Source organism: Ranitomeya variabilis, chromosome 2, assembly GCF_051348905.1.
Source record: "Ranitomeya variabilis isolate aRanVar5 chromosome 2, aRanVar5.hap1, whole genome shotgun sequence".
Lineage (NCBI taxonomy): Eukaryota > Metazoa > Chordata > Amphibia > Anura > Dendrobatidae > Ranitomeya > Ranitomeya variabilis.
In genome coordinates this window covers 878,689,753-878,697,897 of record NC_135233.1, presented here as the reverse complement: position 1 = coordinate 878,697,897, position 8,145 = coordinate 878,689,753, and positions in this window count along the sequence as shown.

The following is an 8,145-nucleotide window of genomic DNA, read 5'->3' as shown; positions in this document are numbered from 1 at the left end:
GGGATTCAGAGAGTGAGTGTAGATCGAGGTGTTTAAGATTTCTGTGAGGGTGTGCAAAGTTTGTGGAGTGGGGATTGTGGACAAAGAGTGGAAATGGAAGAGAATGAAAGCAGGTTGAGGTCAGAAAGAGGGAGAGGTGAGATAGGGAGCAAAGGTGGGTGAAGATGAGGTCCAGTGTGTGGCCATCATTGTGAGTGGCTGCAGAAGACCATTGATTGAGGCCCGAAGGAGGAAGTGAGAGATAGAAGTTTAGTGGCAGCAGAGAGGGAAGTGTCAATGGGGATGTTGAAGTCACCCAAGATGATAGTGGGGATGTCAGCGGAAAGGAAATGAAGTAGCCAGGTGGTGAAGTGATCAAAGAAGGTGGTGGCTGGCCCTGAAGGGGTGGTAAATGACAGCCAGTTGGAGGTTAGAGGGGGAGTAGATGCGTACAGAGTGCACCTCAAATGAATTGAGGGTAATAGAGGGTGGCAATGGGATGCAGGTGAAGGAGCAGTTATCTGACAAGAGAAAACCAACTCCTCCGCCATGCTCACTGCTAGGGTGGGGGGTAGACCCGCAGTGGAGGAAGAGATCTGTCCCACTACCAATCTTACAGATCTCTCCAAAAATAAAAATCAAGTTTATCAGGTTTTCTTAAAGGGAACCTATCACCCCCAAAATCGAAGGTGAGGTAAGCTCACCGTCATCAGGGGCTTATCTACAGCATACTGTAATGCTGTAGATAAGCCCCCAATGTTACCTGAAAGAGGAGAAAAAGAGGTTATAATATACTCACCTGGGCGGTCCCGCTGCTGGTCCGCGGTCAAATGGGCGTCTCAGGTCCGCTCCGGCGCCTCCTATCTTCATTCCATGACGTCCTCTTATGGTCTCCGCGCCGCGGCTTCGGTGCAGGCGTACTTTGTCTGCCCTGTTGAGGGCAGAGCAAAGCACTGCAGTGCGCAGGCGCCGGGCCTCTCTGACCTGACCGGCGCCTGCCACTGCAGTACTTTGCTCTGCCCTCAACAGGGCAGACAAAGTACGCCTGCGCCAGAGTAGCGGCGCGAAGACCAGAAGAGGACGTCATGGAATGAAGGTGGGAGGTAGGGTTGAGTGAAACGGATCGTTCATTTTCATAAGTCGCCGACTTTTGGTAAAGTCGGCGTCTCATGAAACCCGACCCGATCCCTGTGTGGGGTCGGCCATGCGGTACGCGACTTTCGCGCCAAAGTCGCGTTTCAATTACGCTAAAAGCGCCATTTCTCAGCCAATGAAGGTGGACGCAGAGTGTGGGCAGCGTGATGACATAGATCTCAGTCCCCACCATCTTAGAGAAGGGCATTGCAGTGATTGGCTTGCTTTCTGCGGCGTCACAGGGGCTATAAAGGGGCGTTCCCGCCGACCGCCATCTTACTGCTGCTGATCTGAGCATAGGCAGAGGTTGCTGCCGCTTCTTCAGAAGCAGGGTGTAATGTGAATATATAAAATGGCTATTTTGAGTCCATTTTGAAATATACTGAACGCATTCAGACCATTACAGAGCAGCATTTCTTGTAATACATTTACAGACAGACAATGCTCATTGTGACCCAATCCTGAGAACTGTTTATTTATTGTCTGAAGACCTTCCAGTTCACAAACAGTTTTAAGTTTGTTTATTATTGTAAAACAAGGTTTATTTAACCTCTGTCACTGGTAGTTTTATCTAACCCTTGTGGGCTTTTATGTATCTATGGGTTTATGGCCCATTGTCTGATGATTCCATGGTATCTCAGTCTCATCCCACCGTGAAAGCTGGCCACTTGAAGGGCGGGATGAAACCAGAGTTACACATAGTGAAAATCACTATATAAGACCAGAAAAACATGACTAAGACAGAAGCATAAACTGGAATACCTGTACTTACATGTACAGTGTTGAAGATACCTGCATAATTGGGGACGCCCGTGCAGTGTTGTGAATTTTCCAGGGGTTCTCTGTCTTGGTGTTGCTTCTCTGATTTTCCAGACGGATGATGTTTAAAAGCTCCTTGGCGACAGATGATGTGAGTATATGTACTTAATCATTATATGGATTTAATCCTTATATGTACTTAACCTTTGTATCATAAAATATACTAATGTTTATGCAATCATACTATCCAATCATATTATTCCTTTAATTTTGTATTTTGAAATAAAATTGCGTTATATTGCAAGTAGTAGCCTTCTTTAAAGCCGTATCCGAACCTTAGTGCTAAAAACTTGGCAATACACAGGGATAGTGTTAGGCAGGGTAAATAAACCCCAAACCGCTTGTGCTGTAGCGATTCCCACTGTCCAACACCACCTTTTGTTTGCAGGGACAGTGGAAGCTACATTTTTTTTTCCTCAGCGCTGTAGCTCATTGGGCTGCCCTAGAAGGCTCCCTGATAGCTGTATTGCTGTGTGTACGCCGCTGTGCAAACCAACTGCTTTTTTCAAAGCACAAATCCTGTTGTTCCTTCCTTTCTGCACAGCTATCTTGTTTGTTTGTCCACACTTTTGTTTTTTTTGTGCAGCTGTCCACTCCTTGTTATTGCTGCCTGCCATACCTTGCTGAGATTACTGCAGGGAGATAGTAATTGTAGGACAGTCCCTTTTTTTTTTTTTTTTAAATTCTCCCTGAAAAAAAAAAAAAAAATAGTGGGAGATTTTGTTTGGCATTTCAGCTTGAGTGCCGGTACTGTGTGTGCCATCTGTCTCAAATTATTGGGGCACAGAAAACCTAGTGTGCCATACTGGGAATTTTTTTTTTTTTTTTTCAAATTCTCCCTGGAAAAAAAAAAAATTGTGGGAGATTAAGATTGGCATTTCAGCTTGAGTGCCGGTACTGTGTGTGCCATCTGTCTCAAATTATTGGGGCACAGAAAACCTAGTGTGTCATACTGGGAATTTTTTTTTTTTTTTCAAATTCTCCCTGGAAAAAAAAAAAGGGAGATTAAGATTGGCATTTCAGCTTGAGTGCCAGTACTGTGTGTGCCATCTGTCTCAAATTATTGGGGCACAGAAAACCTAGTGTGTCATATTGGGAATTTTTTTTTTTTTTTTTCAAATTCTCCCTGGAAAAAAAAAAATAGTGGGAGATTAAGATTGGCATTTCAGCTTGAGTGCCGGTACTGTGTGTGCCATCTGTCTCAAATTATTGGGGCACAGAAAACCTAGTGTGTAACATTGGGCCTGATTTTCCTTTCAGTTTCAGCCACCTAAAGGTATATATAAATCCTACAGAAGTTTGAGTTCACCTTATAAGTTGTTTTACAGTAACTAATACCGTTACTTTGGTTACGTTTTGCAAACAATGAGGAAGTCTGGTGGAAGAGGTCGTGGCCGTGGGCGGTCATTGTCAGCTGGTAATGATGGTAGTGGTGGTGGAGCATCAGGTGGTCGTGGTAAAAGCAATACAGCACCTAAGTCTCGAGTTGTTGAGCCAGGTTCGTCGTCTGGCTACACAAGGCCTCGAACGCTCCCTTTTCTGGGAGTAGGAAAACCGCTTTTAAAGCCGGAGCAGCAAGAAAAAGTTTTGGCTTTCCTTGCTGACTCAGTCTCTAGCTCTTTTGCCTCCTCTTCTGGAACTGGTAAATGTAAAAGCAGCGCGTCCTGTTGTGAATCCGCTTTTTGGGCTCCCCTGGTGGTTTCTGGTGGTACTGGTGACTTGTGTGTGCTTTGCTGTCTCAGTTCACCTGCTCCCATCTGTGTTTGGGAGTTTCCTATTTAGCCTTGCTCTCCAGTCATTTCCTTGCCGGTCATCATTGTAACCAGAGCCTTCGGTTGCATGTTCCTGCTACTAGTCTGCTGATCAGCTAAGTGGACTTTGTCCTTTTGTTTTGTATCTTTTGTCCAGTTTGCAGTTTTTGTTATTCTCTGTAGCTGGAAGCTCTTGCGGGCTGAAATTGCCACTCCTGTGTCATGAGTTGACACAGGAGTCTTAAAGTAATTTCAGGATGGTTTTTTGAAAGGGTTTTCAGTTGACCGTGAAGTCCTCTTTGTATCCTTCTGCTATCTAGTAAGTGGACCTCTCTTTGCTAAATCTACTTTCATACTGTGTATGTCTTTTCCTCTTAACTCACCGTTATTACATGTGGGGGGCTGCTATCATCTTTTGGGGTATTTCCCTAGAGGTAAGCCAGGTCTGTTCCTTCCTCTACCAGGCGTAGTTAGTCCTCCGGCTGGCGCGTGGCATCTAGGAAGTCGTAGGTATGCTCCCTGGCTACTATTAGTTGTGTGGTAGATTTAGCTCACGGTCAGCTCGAGATTCCATCACCCAGAGCTCGTCTGTTATTTTTGTGTTCTGATGTTTCCCTGCCATTGGGAATCATGACAGTATGACCGGCCAATGTTAAAGTTATTGGCAGAAGAAAGGAGAGAAAAAAGAAGTCTGTAGATTTTTTTTTTTTTCTCCCCCCCTATGCTTGCTCCATAGTTGGATCAGTTGTATTTTAGCTCTAATTACAGCCTTTGCCTTTCTCTCCTTCTAATCCTTGAATGGCTCTGATCTCACCTGTTTAAAGATGGACCCTCAGAGTTTGGCTGTAGGTTTAAATAATCTTGCTACCAAGGTTCAAAATTTACAAGATTTTGTTATACATACTCCGATGTCTGAACCTAAAATTCCTACACCAGAGGTGTTTTCCGGAGATAGATCTCGGTTCCTGAATTTCAAATATAATTGTAAATTGTTCCTTTCTCTCAGACCTCACTCCTCTGGAGATCCTGTCCAGCAGGTTAAGATTGTAATCTCTTTGCTGCGAGGTGACCCTCAAAATTGGGCATTTTCATTGACACCAGGGGATCCTGCGTTGCTCAATGTGGATGCGTTTTTTCTGGCTTTAGGGTTGCTTTATGAGGAACCTAATTTGGAGATTCAAGCTGAAAAAGCTTTGATAGCCCTATCTCAAGGGCAAGATGAAGCTGAGATATACTGCCAAAAATTTCGTAGATGGTCTGTGCTTACTCAGTGGAATGAGTGCGCCCTAGCGGCAAATTTCAGAGAGGGCCTTTCTGATGCCGTTAAAGATGTTATGGTCGGGTTCCCTGCGCCCACAGGTCTGAATGAGTCCATGACAATGGCTATTCAGATTGATCGGCGTTTGCGGGAGCGCAAACCCGTGCACCATTTGGCGGTATCTTCTGAAGAGACGCCAGAGAAAATGCAATGTGACAGAATTCTGTCCAGAAGCGAGCGGCAGAATTATAGGCGTAAAAATGGGTTATGCTTCTATTGTGGTGATTCTGCTCATGTTATATCAGCATGCTCTAAACGTACAAGGAAGGTTGACAAGTCTATTTCAATTGGCACTTTACAGTCTAAATTTATTCTGTCTGTAACCTTGATTTGTTCATTATCAGTTATTACCGTGGATGCCTATGTGGACTCTGGCGCCGCTCTGAGTCTTATGGATTGGTCCTTTGCCAGGCGCTGTGGGTTTGATTTAGAGCCTCTGGAAGTCCCTATACCTCTGAAGGGTATTGATTCTACGCCTTTGGCTTGTAATAAACCACAATTCTGGACGCAAGTGACTATGCGTATGACTCCAGACCATCAGGAGGTGATTCACTTCCTTGTGTTGTACAATTTGCATGATGTTTTGGTGCTTGGATTACCATGGTTACAATCTCATAACCCAGTCCTTGACTGGAAAACAATGTCTGTGTTAAGCTGGGGATGTCGGGGGGCTCATGGGGACATACCTTTGGTTTCCATTTCGTCATCTATTCCCTCTGAGATTCCGGCATTTTTGTCTGATTATCGTGATATTTTTGAGGAGCCAAAAATTGGTTCACTCCCTCCCCACAGAGATTGTGATTGCGCCATAGATCTGATTCCTGGCAGTAAATTTCCAAAGGGTCGTTTGTTTAACTTATCTGTTCCTGAACATGCTGCTATGCGAGAGTATATTAAGGAGTCCCTGGAAAAGGGACATATTCGTCCTTCTTCATCTCCTTTAGGAGCTGTTTTTTTCTTTGTATCTAAAAAGGATGGCTCTCTGAGGCCTTGTATTGATTATCGACTCCTGAATAAAATTACAGTCAAATATCAGTATCCGTTGCCATTGCTGACTGATTTGTTTGCTCGCATAAGGGGGGCTAAGTGGTTCTCTAAGATTGATCTTCGTGGGGCGTATAATTTGGTGCGAATTAAGCAGGGGGATGAGTGGAAAACCGCATTTAATACGCCTGAGGGCCATTTTGAGTATTTAGTAATGCCTTTCGGCCTTTCTAATGCACCTTCAGTCTTTCAGTCCTTAATGCATGATATTTTCCGTGAATATTTGGATAAATTTATGATTGTGTATTTGGATGATATTTTGATTTTTTCTGATGACTGGGAGTCTCATGTTCAACAGGTCAGGAGGGTTTTTCAGGTTTTGCGGGAGAATTTTTTGTGTGTAAAGGGTTCAAAGTGTGTTTTTGGGGTTCAAAAGATTTCCTTTTTGGGGTACATTTTTTCCCCTTCTTCTATTGAGATGGACCCTGTCAAGGTTCGGGCTATTTGTGACTGGACGCAGCCTACTTCTCTTAAGAGTCTTCAGAAATTCTTGGGCTTTGCTAATTTTTATCATCGATTTATAACTGGTTTTTCTGGTGTTGCTAAACCTCTGACGGATTTGACCAAAAAGGGTGCTGATGTTGCCAATTGGTCCCCTGCTGCTGTGGAGGCCTTTCGGGAGCTTAAGCGCCGCTTTTTGTCTGCCCCTGTGTTGCGCCAGCCTGATGTTTCTCTTCCCTTTCAGGTTGAGGTCGATGCTTCCGAGATCGGAGCGGGGGCGGTTTTGTCGCAGAAAAGTTCTGACTGCTCAGTGATGAGACCTTGTGCGTTCTTTTCTCGAAAATTTTCGGCCGCCGAGCGAAACTATGATGTTGGTAATCGGGAGCTTTTGGCCATGAAGTGGGCATTTGAGGAGTGGCGTCATTGGCTTGAGGGTGCCAGACATCAGGTGGTAGTTTTGACTGATCACAAGAATCTGATTTATCTAGAGTCTGCCAGGCGTCTGAATCCTAGACAGGCACGATGGTCGTTGTTTTTTTCTCGGTTTAATTTTGTGGTTTCATACTTACCAGGTTCTAAAAATGTTAAGGCAGATGCTCTTTCTAGGAGTTTTGAGCCTGACTCTCCTGGGGATTCTGAACCTGCTGGTGTCCTTAAGGATGGGGTGGTTTTGTCTGCTGTCTCCCCAGATCTGCGACGTGCTTTGCAAGAATTTCAGGCGGATAGACCTGATCGTTGTCCGCCTGGTAGACTGTTTGTTCCTGATGATTGGACCAGTAGAGTCATCTCGGAAGTTCATTCTTCTTCGCTGGCAGGTCATCCTGGAATTTTTGGTACCAGAGATTTGGTGGCTAGATCCTTCTGGTGGCCTTCCCTGTCTCGGGATGTGCGTGTTTTTGTGCAGTCTTGTGATGTGTGTGCTCGGGCCAAGCCTTGTTGTTCTAGGGCTAGTGGGTTATTGTTGCCCTTGCCTGTTCCGAAGAGGCCTTGGACGCACATCTCTATGGACTTTATTTCTGATCTCCCTGTTTCTCAGAAGATGTCTGTCATCTGGGTGGTGTGTGACCGTTTTTCTAAAATGGTTCATTTGGTACCATTGCCTAAGTTGCCTTCCTCATCTGAGTTGGTCCCTCTATTTTTTCAAAATGTGGTTCGCTTGCATGGTATTCCGGAAAACATCGTTTCTGACAGGGGAACCCAGTTCGTGTCTAGATTTTGGCGGGCATTCTGTGCCAGGTTGGGCATTGATTTGTCTTTTTCGTCTGCATTCCATCCTCAGACTAATTGCCAGACGGAGCGAACTAATCAAACTTTGGAGACTTATTTGAGGTGTTTTGTGTCTGCGGATCAGGATGACTGGGTTGCCTTTTTGCCGTTGGCAGAATTTGCTCTTAATAATCGGGTAAGTTCTGCCACTTTGGTTTCTCCTTTCTTTTGCAATTCAGGGTTTCATCCTCGTTTTTCATCTGGTCAGGTGGAATCTTCGGATTGTCCTGGAGTGGATGCGGTGGTGGATCGGTTGCATCAGATTTGGGGACAAGTGGTGGACAATTTGAAGTTGTCCCAGGAGAGGACTCAGCAGTTTGCTAACCGCCGTCGTCGTGTTGGTCCTCGCCTTCGTGTTGGGGACTTGGTGTGGTTGTCTTCCCGTTTTGTCCC